Source organism: Epargyreus clarus, unplaced genomic scaffold (genome assembly GCF_041222505.1).
Source record: "Epargyreus clarus isolate Ecla_fem2 unplaced genomic scaffold, WU_Ecla_fem_2.2 ptg000016l, whole genome shotgun sequence".
Taxonomy (NCBI): Eukaryota; Metazoa; Arthropoda; class Insecta; order Lepidoptera; family Hesperiidae; genus Epargyreus; species Epargyreus clarus.
This window is the reverse complement of record NW_027332224.1, coordinates 5,320,966-5,333,789: the sequence shown is the minus strand read 5'-3', so window position 1 is coordinate 5,333,789 and position 12,824 is coordinate 5,320,966. Positions and strand designations below refer to the sequence as shown.

General features: G+C 34.5%; 1 long non-coding RNA gene across 1 annotated transcript in view; it reads right to left on the bottom strand.

Annotated features, from left to right (window-relative positions):
* Nucleotides 1-12,824, bottom strand: part of LOC140748655 (uncharacterized) — a 342,763-nt gene that overhangs the window by 328,269 nt on the left and 1,670 nt on the right. The window lies entirely within an intron of this gene.

Here is a 12,824-nt window from a genome sequence, read left to right as displayed (position 1 = left end):
CAGGGATCCTAGTGTGGGGACCGTGAGTAGAAATGTTTTTTCATGGCGAATTAAAGCATTTTGAAGGTAGAAAAGTGGTTCGATTTCGGAGACACCTTTCACATTGATAACAGTTGCCATACTCATACGAGGCATTCCGAATTAGTCCTCAGGGATAGGAAGGCTTCTGTCGCCTATCTGTGGTTCATTACAGATGTCCATGTGCGGCAGTAGCCACTTACCATCAGGTGGACTGTATATCATATCATATATTATATATGTGTGGGAGAATGCTTCATTTCATATATATAAATATTCCGTTTTTAAAATCACATGATATTAATTTCGAACTACCGCTCCGTATTAACAATTGGCTACCTGTATCATGGTATGAAAAAGGGGCGCGCAACTGTCAACAGATCAGAAGTTGTCCAATAGTGGGCACGGCACGGTGGTGCTCTGAACTGTTTGGTATTTTGCTTGGGTGTTATTGTTACTGTGGTGGCATTAACGCTTATTCGTTTAATTATTTTAACTATAATTTTTATAAATATTGGTTAAATTAGTTGAATCGAAATACCATTGTAGATCTACCTACCGGCGCGCCCACATCAGAATCGGGATAGGATACGCCCTTTTATTACGTAATAGTTTTAAAGTAACGGTAACAGAAGATAAATCAACCGCGTGTATAGGAAGTGTTCTACTGAAGAATTTATCGTGGCTGTACTCCTGACGACAGTTTGGGACGCGCAATGGAGGCGATATGGACAAGGCTTTCGACATTGGAGGAGCTGTGTGTGAAACACATGATGAAACCGGTTGCGTGAGTAACGTGTACGGTTTGTCTAAATATTGTAATAATTTTATGTGCATTATTTTAGCAAGCGTGTGAAAGCAACCGCAAGCTTGGGTACCGCAAGCTTGGGTATGAAAATTGAGGAGGTGGAAGGTGGTTAGCATCATCCATGTTAACTGTCTACGTAATTAAGACTCATTTGCGCCGAGATTCATTGGCGAACGATTGGCGCTCCGGTATGATCAAACCAATGGTTTTTATATTTTCGATTGTTAAACTTGCTATTTTTTGCTTTTTGAAAGTTGTTAAAGATTATAAGAATCACTAATATGAAAATGTTTGGTTATGCGCGAAAAAATTAACAATCATACGTGTAGGTACCGACATTTTTTTAGAAATGTTTTGGCTTTTTAAAATATTCGAGTAATTTCAACTATGCTTTTCACAGTTACTTACTTATAGCAACGCTTTAAGAGGCGATGCTCAATAAGTAGATGAACAATGATCATATTCTTTTAAATTATTACGCTGCAAAAAATATTTTAAGATTGTGAATACAAGTTCTGATATCTTTTGTATGTATTCGTTGTAATGCATTCAACATTCGTAATAAACTCCCAGTCTTAAAATAAAACTAGTCACAATGAAGATTATTTCTGAAGTAAAAGGTTTGATAAATCAGGTAGCATACTTTTTACCATCGCAATTCCATGGCCCGTAAATATCGTAAGTTTTATTTCTAGTTTCACCTGGAACACCGTGATAGCTATCGGTGATGGCCTTATTATTATTGCAAATGCATAGGTTACATTTGTATTGTGGTCATTGAAACTCTCAACCAATGCTTGTCATATTTAATAGGATGCTATCTAATAATATTTACCTAGCGCTTGTTCCCAGAATCTGTAAAAGCTGCTTATTGGGGGGTTTTGTAACAACACTTGACTTGTGATGTCGACGTGGACGAAACTTGAATGAAAATGTAACATTTAGATTTTGGTGGTTACAATTTACGAAGTATACATGGAGGTAAAGCTGAAGAAAAGGAGTTTGATAGTGTTCGCATTGTAACCCCAACGGTGTATTGGACTAGGTAAAATGGTGAATTAACGTAAGTTATAACTTATTAATAAACCTTCAGTCTTCTATGTTTTTCACATGTTTTTTGTGACATAATGTGTAACTACTTGCAATCCACTTTAAAATTTTCATATGTAAAGAGAATCGAAGCTTAGCTGACTGTAGAAAAAAAAAAACAGTTATCATAATGGTGCAAAGCTGTAAGCATTTTGATCGGTCAAATGTGTTTAAAGGTTTAATTTAATAAAGACAATTCATCAGCCTCGCTCGGAGTCGATCAAGTATTTTTAATAATAACTTAAAGTTTGAACTTGTTTTACAGTAGTTTAAATTGTTATTGGATCTTCTTTCTTATTTTGTGTCATAGTAAATAATACATTTCGAGATGACGTACATCACGATCCTAGACTTTACGTGTGAAATTATATTATGTTGGTACCTTTAGTGAATACTTTAACAGTGGTAAGTCAACTATACCATCATGTAATCTAGCTAACAATCTAAACGTTTTAATTATTCATTGACATGAGGAGTTTGTTGTTATTTTATTTAGTTTTGTAACTGTGCAGATGACGACATTACGTCTAGATATACGGCTGTGGATATAACAAATTCAGAATATTCACGCACGCAATGTTTATATTGTACGAAACAATTCGGCGTGTTTTTCTCCTATTCATAATTTTGTCGTCGTTACATAGATAAAGGGTAAAGGTTATAAAGGTGGTAGAAACTTTTATGGTCCGGCAATACCAATACCATACAACAGTGTTAGGGTCTGCTGTGTTGAAGATATTGATGGGCCTCAGTAGCCACTTACCATCAGGTGGACTGCATGCTTGTCTGCTACTTCAAAAATTTGGTTTAAAGTTTTTGTGTGTGAGCGAGTATTATGTATAAATCAATCCGGGACGAAATAACGGTATTTGTAGGTATACTTATTATTCTTGCAAATGGTTAATTACAATAACTTTTGGAAGTTATTCACAATTTCTGGTGATAACAGATACTGTAACGTATGTGTTATATTAAATTGAAATAGGTAATTCTATTATTATCAGATATTGTATCTATTGGAACTCGCGGTTCATACCAGAAAATATTCGTTATTGTTTTGTGTTCATACTGTTTCGACCGCTGTTTGTTATTCTACGAATTAAAATGTATATCTTTGCAGATTTATAAGTCAAAGTCAGGTTCGGACGAGCAATTATATACCTACTGCAAATTCTGATAAAATTCGAAAAATCGAATACTGCAAAAAGAAAAAGAGACAAGAGAGTACATATACTACTGTCAAATTGGACTCTGCAATGTGTGATCATTATTGTGTGGTAAAGACTTTGTTTGCAGCAATGCCTATCGCACAAACGAAGGTAATTGTAATAATCAAGGTAAAAGTAAAATGATATAAGGTAAATAATATAATGAAGGTAGGATGACTCCAATAACTTTTTACGTTTAATGACCTGGTTTTCGTTGTAATGTAACTGTGGACTACAGAGTGTTATTTCGTTGGCATTTGACGTCATCACATGAACGGTACGAACTATAGCTCATGTTATGGTAAGGCAATAGTATTTTAATTATTTTATTAAGAATAACGACCACGGAGTACTTGCTGCTCTGATATTTTCTTTACTGTATGTAAAGTTGACATTAAAACTGTTTTGAACGTGACAATTCTCTTTATTATTATTTTCACACATTTGTGTTGTAGACATCAGGTTTTTCGGTTTGAAATTAACTTTTACTTTTTTTATTTTTATGCTTGTTACAGCTTATTTGTTTACAGTTCTAAATAAGAAAAGCACTCGTGCATGGTTTTGAGCAGGTCTCGAATAGTTTCTTATAAAATTCTGTCATAGTCAAATGAGCTGACTTAAAAGGCATTAATGATTTTCAAGAAATCCTGTCTGAGATAGTCAGACACATTATAACAAATTCGGTAAAGGAAGACATCGTGAAGAACTACACATCGGGAAATATATTCTCAAGGGTATCTGTAGTCTACCCAGTGTACGTTTGTACGACGCAGAAGACTATGCCATAGATTTAAGCGAGCCAAACGAAAAGATCTGTAGATTTTACTCTCAAACCATGAACGAAACGCGGAGCTCTCTCGTTATTTCGTATATAATTATTGATTATACATATAATGTAATGTGTTTTCAGACTACGAGAACATGTGCTATGGAAAGGAAACTATTTGAACATGTCAGATGACTGTGAACCCTGTGAAGCAATGACAGTATCGACAGTCAAAAATCTGGTAAAAACTTTGTGTTTCTCTTGAGTACCTGCGAACTTTGGAACGGTATGTGGATTGTAAGTTCTGTGTTATCGGGATTGTCTTGCATATCGATGATTGTCTGGCCAACAGTCACGTTTATGTTTGATAATAACCCGAGTGCCATGTGATTTGGCAATTCTTTTCAGATAATAATCAATTACGTACGTAAGCTATGTAACTTAGCAAATTTATGATGTCATGTGACTTGACATCAGCCATGTGATTTGGCAATTCTTTTCAGATAATAATCAATTACGTACGTAAGCTATGTGACTTAGCGAATTTATGATGTCATGTGACTTGACATCAGCCATGTGATTTGGCAATTCTTTTCAGATAATAATCAATTACGTACGTACGCTATGTGACTTAGCGAATTTATGATGTCATGTGACTTGACATCAGCCATGTGATTTGGCAATTCTTTTCAGATAATAATCAATTACGTACGTAAGCTATGTGACTTAGCGAATTTATGATGTCATGTGACTTGACATTAGCCATGTGATTTGGCAATTCTTTTCAGGAAATAATCAATTATGTACGTACGCTATGTGACTTAGCGAATTTATGATGTCATGTGACTTGACATCAGCCATGTGATTTGGCAATTCTTTTCAGATAATAATCAATTACGTACGTAAGCTATGTGACTTAGCGAATTTATGATGTCATGTGACTTGACATTAGCCATGTGATTTGGCAATTCTTTTCAGGAAATAATCAATTATGTACGTACGCTATGTGACTTAGCGAATTTATGATGTCATGTGACTTGACATCAGCCATGTGATTTGGCAATTCTTTTCAGATAATAATTAATTATGTACATAAGCTATGTGACTTAGCGAATTTATGATGTCATGTGACTTGACATCAGCCATGTGATTTGGCAGTTCTTTTCATGTGACACGACCATTTATTTACACTATTAGACACCGGTTATGGGGTTAACCAATTAAAGTTACGTGTTTTGTGTACCATGAGATTTGGCTTCTGTGGTTAAAATTGAGACTATATTATCCGCGAATCTAAAGTAGTTTATCCACTTCTTAAATATTATTGAATTTGATTTTTTTAAACTTTTGTTCGCGAGCCGTAACGGCTGCTCGTCAGAATGGCCGTGTGGGAGAATGCTTCATTTCATATATATAAATATTCCGTTTTTAAAATCACATGATATTAATTTCGAACTACCGCTCCGTATTAACAATTGGCTACCTGTATCATGGTATGAAAAAGGGGCGCGCAACTGTCAACAGATCAGAAGTTGTCCAATAGTGGGCACGGCACGGTGGTGCTCTGAACTGTTTGGTATTTTGCTTGGGTGTTATTGTTACTGTGGTGGCATTAACGCTTATTCGTTTAATTATTTTAACTATAATTTTTATAAATATTGGTTAAATTAGTTGAATCGAAATACCATTGTAGATCTACCTACCGGCGCGCCCACATATGTATATCATACAGTCCACCTGATGTCCACCTATGATACCATATAATGAAAAACAAAAAAAAATCGTAGTGTTTTTGACACGGAGTTCCGAGCGCCGATGTAACACATAAAAAATATTTATGATATTTTTTACATTTTTTATTACAGTCTTACCATCAGGTAGACTGCATTCTCGTTTTATATTTCAATTAAAAAAGAAAAACCGTAGCACACACATACATGTGCTACCTAAATATCATTGAGCACACATAATTAAAACTGTTATGAAAAATAAACAAAGTGACCGACTGACAGGATTCTTTTTATTGTATACTAGTAGTGCCCGCGACTTCGCCTGCGTTTAAATAAATGACATGACATCTTCGTGATCGAAGCATGACATACATTCACTGAACCTTAATTGGAATGACAGTGGCGCCATCTGTCGAAAATTGGCCGTACCAACTCAGAAACCTCATTTTTTGTTCACCTTTGTGGGGGAAACCTTCAAAATCTCCAAAGGAACGTAACCGGAGTCCTCTTAGCGTGTTGCCCCGTCAGGCTCCGCCCAGGTGAGCATGACGCTCGCCGCACCGTCTGGTGCGTACGACGGTATGCGACGGTATACACCAACTCAGAAACCCACGTGGGATAATGTACAACAAGTTTGCAAAAGATCATCACATGATCAAATGTTTACGATTCTATAAAGGACATACAGACAAACATGATTTTTATATATGTATATAGATTTTTTTGCGTTTAAATCAATACAGGAAGAGAATCTTAACCCAATTGCTTCGGTCCATTGCTCCGATATTTGTTATTCGAGAATGAACCAGTAAGATAGTTATTTTTTGAGAATAAATGATCTTTAACCATAGATAGTTTATATGTAAATATTATGAATAAAACTATTGTTTTTAGCCTTTTCCTGAAAGTATTTCGACGTTTAAAATGGTAGAATTTTTATATATTTTTTTAAAATATGTTCGTCAACTTATTATTGTCCCACTGCTGGGCACGGGTCTCCTTTCGAGTGAGAAGGATTAGGCCATAGGCCACCGCTCTGGCCAAAAACGAATTGTTGAACTTATCCTTTGAAAACGTTTTTTAAACTTTTAGACATGTAGGTTTTTTCACAAAGTTTTCCTTGGTCGCTAAAGTAAGTTTTACATAATTTCTAATACACATCATTTTTTAAATCAAATGTGACAAATACCAGGATTGGAACCTCAGACTCCTAAGTTTAGGGGTCCAGTTTAATATTTGAACTTTAGGCTCCTCGATTTAGAGGCCGAGTTTCGTCCACTAGGCTATTTTATTTAAAATGGACGACCCGCGTGGCGGAGCGGTCACCATACCGGTCTGACACGCAAAGGGTCCCGGGTTCGATCCCCGGCCAGACAGATAACTAAATGTTGAATTTAGATTTCTGGGTCTGGGTGTTTGTGTATTTGTCTATGTGTGTGTCCATGGCACCCACGACACAGGGAATCTTAGTGTGGGGCTGTGAGGGTAGAAAGCGTTTAATGCTCACTCGAAATACACGACGACAGTCACTAACCGGTCTGACGGGCGCAGGCTACCGGGTTCGATCCCCGGTCAGACACACTGGATTGAATATAAATATTTATTCTGGGTCTGGGTGTTGGTGTATTTGTCTGTGTGTGTCCATGACACCACGACACATAAATTCTAGTGTGGGGCTGTGAGTGTAGAAATTGTTTTTTTTTTTTAAATAGCCAAACTCACGTTAAGAACTAGTCTATAATTTCAAAATTAACACAATCAGACATTATTATACTTAATTTATCGCGCCAATACCCAAGAATCGAAGGCCATCTGATACCAAAAACGAAAATAAAAATATGGCGTCGCACTTGACATTTCACCACAGTTATTATTAATATAATTTCGGATCCTCATTGTTTTTCGTTAATTGGGTTTAAAAATGGTCTCATAATTTTAAAATTATTATTTTAATAAGTATATTTCGTAAAATATGATGTATCTTTATATATATATATTTCTTATGTGCGTGTGTATGTCACTGAACTCCTCCTAAACGACTGGACTGATTTTGATGAAATTTGTTGTGTGTGTTCAAGGGGACTTGAGAATGGTTTAGATTCACAATTTAGTCCGTGGGAAAAGGTTTTTTTAATTATTTTGTAATTTGTAGGTAGTTGTAGAATCGGAAACTATGCATTTGATCAAGTGATGATCTTTAGCAAAGTTGTTGTCCAAGAGCCCACGGGTTTGGGAGTTGGTAAGACCAATTTTCGACAGATGGCACCACTGTCATTCCAATGCAGGTACAAATTTTCCGTTTTATGTATGTCATATTATTTCTTTAAAATGCGGGCGAAGCCGCGGGCACCACTAGTTTGTTTATAATTTTAGTTTTTAATACGAGTACCTATAAGTTTCTTTAATATTCAAATAAGTATAGTATTTTTTAGAGTTCCGTACCCTAAGGGTAAAAACGGAACCCTATTAGTAAGCCTTCGCTGTCTCTCCGTCTGTCACAGGACTCTATCTCCTGAACCATAATAGATATACCCTTGAATTTTTACAGAGTAGGCATAAGAGTGGCTGCTATTACAAAAATACTAAAAATAAATAAATATAGTTCAAAAAACTATATTTATTTTATTAATTTTTAGTATTTGTTGTTATAACGACCATATCACGGTTTAAGCGATAAAGCCCTGTGACTCACGAAAAGACAGCGGAGGGTTTCGTTTTACCCTTTGAGTACGGAATCCTAAAAATCATTCTACAAGATGGCATTATAAATATGTTTCAGTACATTTGAGTTATAGGGAAATAACATTATTATTTTTCAAAACTAAAAATCAATCTAGTAACTTTGCCTGAACTCTCCCTAAGGCGCTTTATCCTTAAATCATTAATCCTGAGGATGTTGATAAGGACAATGGTAAAAAATTATTAAAATCATGTATTGTCATCGGTTTTTGATAATTCTTCAAAATTTCGAATTAAACTGAACGTTCAAAGTGGATAGAAATCGTGTTCAAAGATTCCGTTACTGTTACGTACATACATACATATCTACATACAACCCAAGCTAATAAAAGCGTGTTAAAAATAGTTAAAAATCCGGTAGCCCGGAACCCTCCGTATACGAAGTCGACTAACAATTGGCCAATTTTTATTATTATTATTATTTATTTTCTTTAGGACACATTCTACGGCCATAGCCCCATGCTAGGATTTCCTGTCATCAGTACCCTATCAGTACTATGGACACACAAACACCCCGACAGAACAGATTTTTTTTTATAATATAGGAGTAGCAGACGAGCATGCAGTCCACCTGATGGTAAGTGGCTACTGCCGCCCATGGACATCTGTAATCAACCCCAGATACGATTAGATATTCCGACCTGAGATCGACCACAGATGCGCCGCTGCCCCTGTGGACTAAGCTGGAACGCCTCGGGAAAGTCTGTCTCCCTTACCACACCCTTCAAACCGGAACACAGAAGCGCCTAACACTGCTGTTATTAGGTAGAAATAGGTGTGGCGGTGGTGCTGCCGGAGTCGAACAACAAAGGGTTCTACCACCTTCATTAGACCACCTTCAACAGATATCCAAATTCATCATTTACATATATGTCTGACCGCGAATCGAATCAGGGACCCTTTGCGCGCCCCGCGCTGTCTTCGTCCATCTAATATCTACAATTTGCTATTGCGACGCGACTCGTTTCTATATTCAGTGCGGACTTGAAGTTTGGTGCGGACGCTACCAGCAAAACTTGCAGACGGAGAGTTCCGTAGGTATATAATTCTTTTTTTGGATTTTTATAATAACTTTTATAGCTCACGTTTCAAGAAATAAAGTTCTGTGATAGACGGACGGACTTGACATAGTAATAAAGTACCGCAATCTTTGGCCAAAACCCCTCTCACAGAGCTTTGCCCAGTGGGACATTAATGGGTTGACGACGACGATTTACTCTTTGCGTATGGAACCCTAAACTATCAATCGAAATGTCACAATTAAAGCCAGACCAAGATCTTGTACGCGAATATAAATTTATCTGTTTTTCTTTCATTATCTTCGGCGTATGTTAATTTATCGAAAAACTGGTTTGATTGCGATTTTAAATAAATCTTATTTATTGTTTTTGTTCACTTATATGGATTAAGGATGTCACTTGTGTCTGTGTTTCTCAAAGTGGAGTACTGGGGTACAAGTAGTACTTGGTACAGAGGGGTACGCTATAAAATTAATTTGGTGGAGGCAGATTACCTAAGTTTTAATAATCATAATAATAAAATAAAAAAATGTGAGCCGTCACGGGACGCCTGGCAGATGTGAAACATCGACATTATTTTGTAAAAGTAATATGCAGAAAAGAACATATTGTGATAGGAACTAAATATGTCATAATGATAAAATAAAATATTACGATTTTTTTCCAGATAACGATGACTATTTCAATATATTCTGGTACTATTAGATTTACAAAATCTTACATAACATTAATAGTATGTCTTGTGTTTAACTGATCTTGGTGACGTCCAGTTTCAATAATAATATTTTGTGACCCCTGTGATGATTGTTGGGTTCTGAAATATTTATAAAAAATATGTTATTAAAATATACAGAAAAAAATAAATTGGCTCCAATATATTAGTAAACTCAAGAATCTTAGCTAGTTATTTCAATATATTACTAAAATCGTAAATTATAAGTATCAATAATGAATGTTTCACAATAAATGCCACTATGATTAGAAAAATTAATTAATTTTTTAATGTTCATATTTATAACAAATAAGAAAAAACTTTCGTGCGCTGCACGCCATCAGCTGATTTTGAAATACAATTCTGTCAGTCTTAATAAATTTATTCTCTGAGAAGAATGACATTAAAATTAATTAATAATTTAAAAACATTGTATGCAATGATTTTTATGTGAATTTTAATCTACCAAGATAGTAGATTTTACATTTGCTGGCGCTCAAAACACACCAAATATACGCGTGCTTAATGCACAGATAAATGCATACTGTAATTATAAAAAAATAATTAACTTACTGATGACTTGATGGTGTGTCATAGTGTGATTTTGCTTTCTTTGCAGAAGGCTGATCACTTTCACTCTCTAAATTATCACGGTCAGACATTTTATTATCAGAAAAATAAGCGGGCAATACTTAAAACATACAAAATACGTCAAGTGGTGTAAAACGAGTTAAAACGACTCCAGTCGCTCTCGCGCGGCGTAGTAATACACACGAATGTCACTGAACACGTTAAACGTCATTATTTTGAATTTTAAGCCTCAAAATGCCTTCTTGTGCAATGCATAAATGCAAAAATTATGCTCGAAAAAGAAACAAGATTCATGGAATCACCTATCACACGTAAATGAAGAGAAATTATTAAATTTTGTTTATTTTTCGTGTTCGTTCCGCCATGATTACATGAGTAACCAGAAAGAGACAAAGTATGTTTTTGTCAATGAAAGTGATAAAGACGCAAAATGCATGACCATGCATTTTGCGTCTTTATCACTTTCATTGACAAAAACTTTCATTGATTGAATTGAACTGTCATAGATCAATGAAAAAATTTTCATTGATCTATGACCATAGATCAACAGAACAGAAGTGACATTTTATTGAAGCTCACGATGTTCATACGTGTATGTTATAGTTTAAGATCCCACTGCTTAATTTTTATATTAGTGTGTTTTAGTCAAAATATAACTTTTTATAGTTTATTTTAATAAAATAAAATCGATATATGGGAAATTCTGTATCCTAATCTCTAAATTTTCTTCGATATCTGTGGTAAATAATAAAAAATATTACCATAAAATTTATATAGGATAGTATACGGTATTTTAAAATTTCTTTAATTGAATAAATTAACCTAAACATAATTTAATAAACAATCTTTGTATAGCCAGAAATTAATCCTCAAAAAGACCACGGTAAGATTATATAAAATTCGCATGTCACGATGTTAGTTACTGTACTCCTGCGAAACGCTCTTACTGATTTTCATCAAAATTTATATGCATATTCAGTAAGTCTGAGAATTGGCTACTATCTATCTATTTTTCATATCTCTTAAGTGATAAGGGTTGTTCACCCTTAACATTTTTTTTATTTATATGGCAACACAATGTTTGCTGGGTCAGCTAGTACATTTATAAAATGTACACAACTTTGCAATTAATGGTCGTGTGTAATAAAACTGAAAATAATAAACATAAATTAGTAAAGATACTTCGCCGCCTTGAAATTGAATGAAGCCACAAACGGCTTATTAGTAAGTTTTTTTTGAATTCTTGACAAATAAAAACATTTTTAGAGAAAATTTACAAATAAATAACTAATACTGCGTAATTTACATAATAGATAAATAATTATTTCAAATATTTTAGGGACATTTTAGCACGGAGACGTGGCAAATCTTTTTTACGCAACTATTTCAATTCTCAAAACTGGGTACATTTTCTTGTTAGGAGTGAGTAATCTTTACTAATATACGATAATAAATATAAACAATTTTTAAATCGTATATTTTAAACCAGTCGATACATCTGTATAGATACATTCTTTCATCAAATTATATATTTATATAATAATAATTTATTTAGTTAAACTGTACTATAACATTTCTACGTAAACGATGTACTAAAACTATTATCGACAGTTCTGGACATTTTTTACCTTCTGTTCCATTATTTCATTGTCTTTGACAAGCATGAGTATCAATGAGAAATATACGTCCATACGTCCCGTTTTTAACGGGACAGTCCCTTTTTTCGATGCTTCGTGCCGTTGTCTCCGAAATGAACCGTTGCCATTGTCAATTAAGTAACAGTAAATATTATAATTGTGAAAAAAACATGGGGTGCTCCATTTATCAGTTTTCATAAAGCGCCCCACATTTTTTGCACAATTATACTATTTACTTTTCCTTAAATGATTCCTAGATTGAAAATTATTTTCTACTTTTTAGTTAATTTTATCATAAAAGCGTGTTTTTTATTATTTCTAACTATATTTTTTCAAGTAAAAAGTATTTGACATAAAAAAATCGATGTCCCGTTTTGACTGAAGTAATCATTGGTCACTATATTCCATGGTCAATATTTACGTTTGCGTACACTTGAAACGCAAGGTCAAACACTAGTTGTCTTTTTTTATCACATTGTTCTAATAGCTCTGTCCCTTATAGAACAT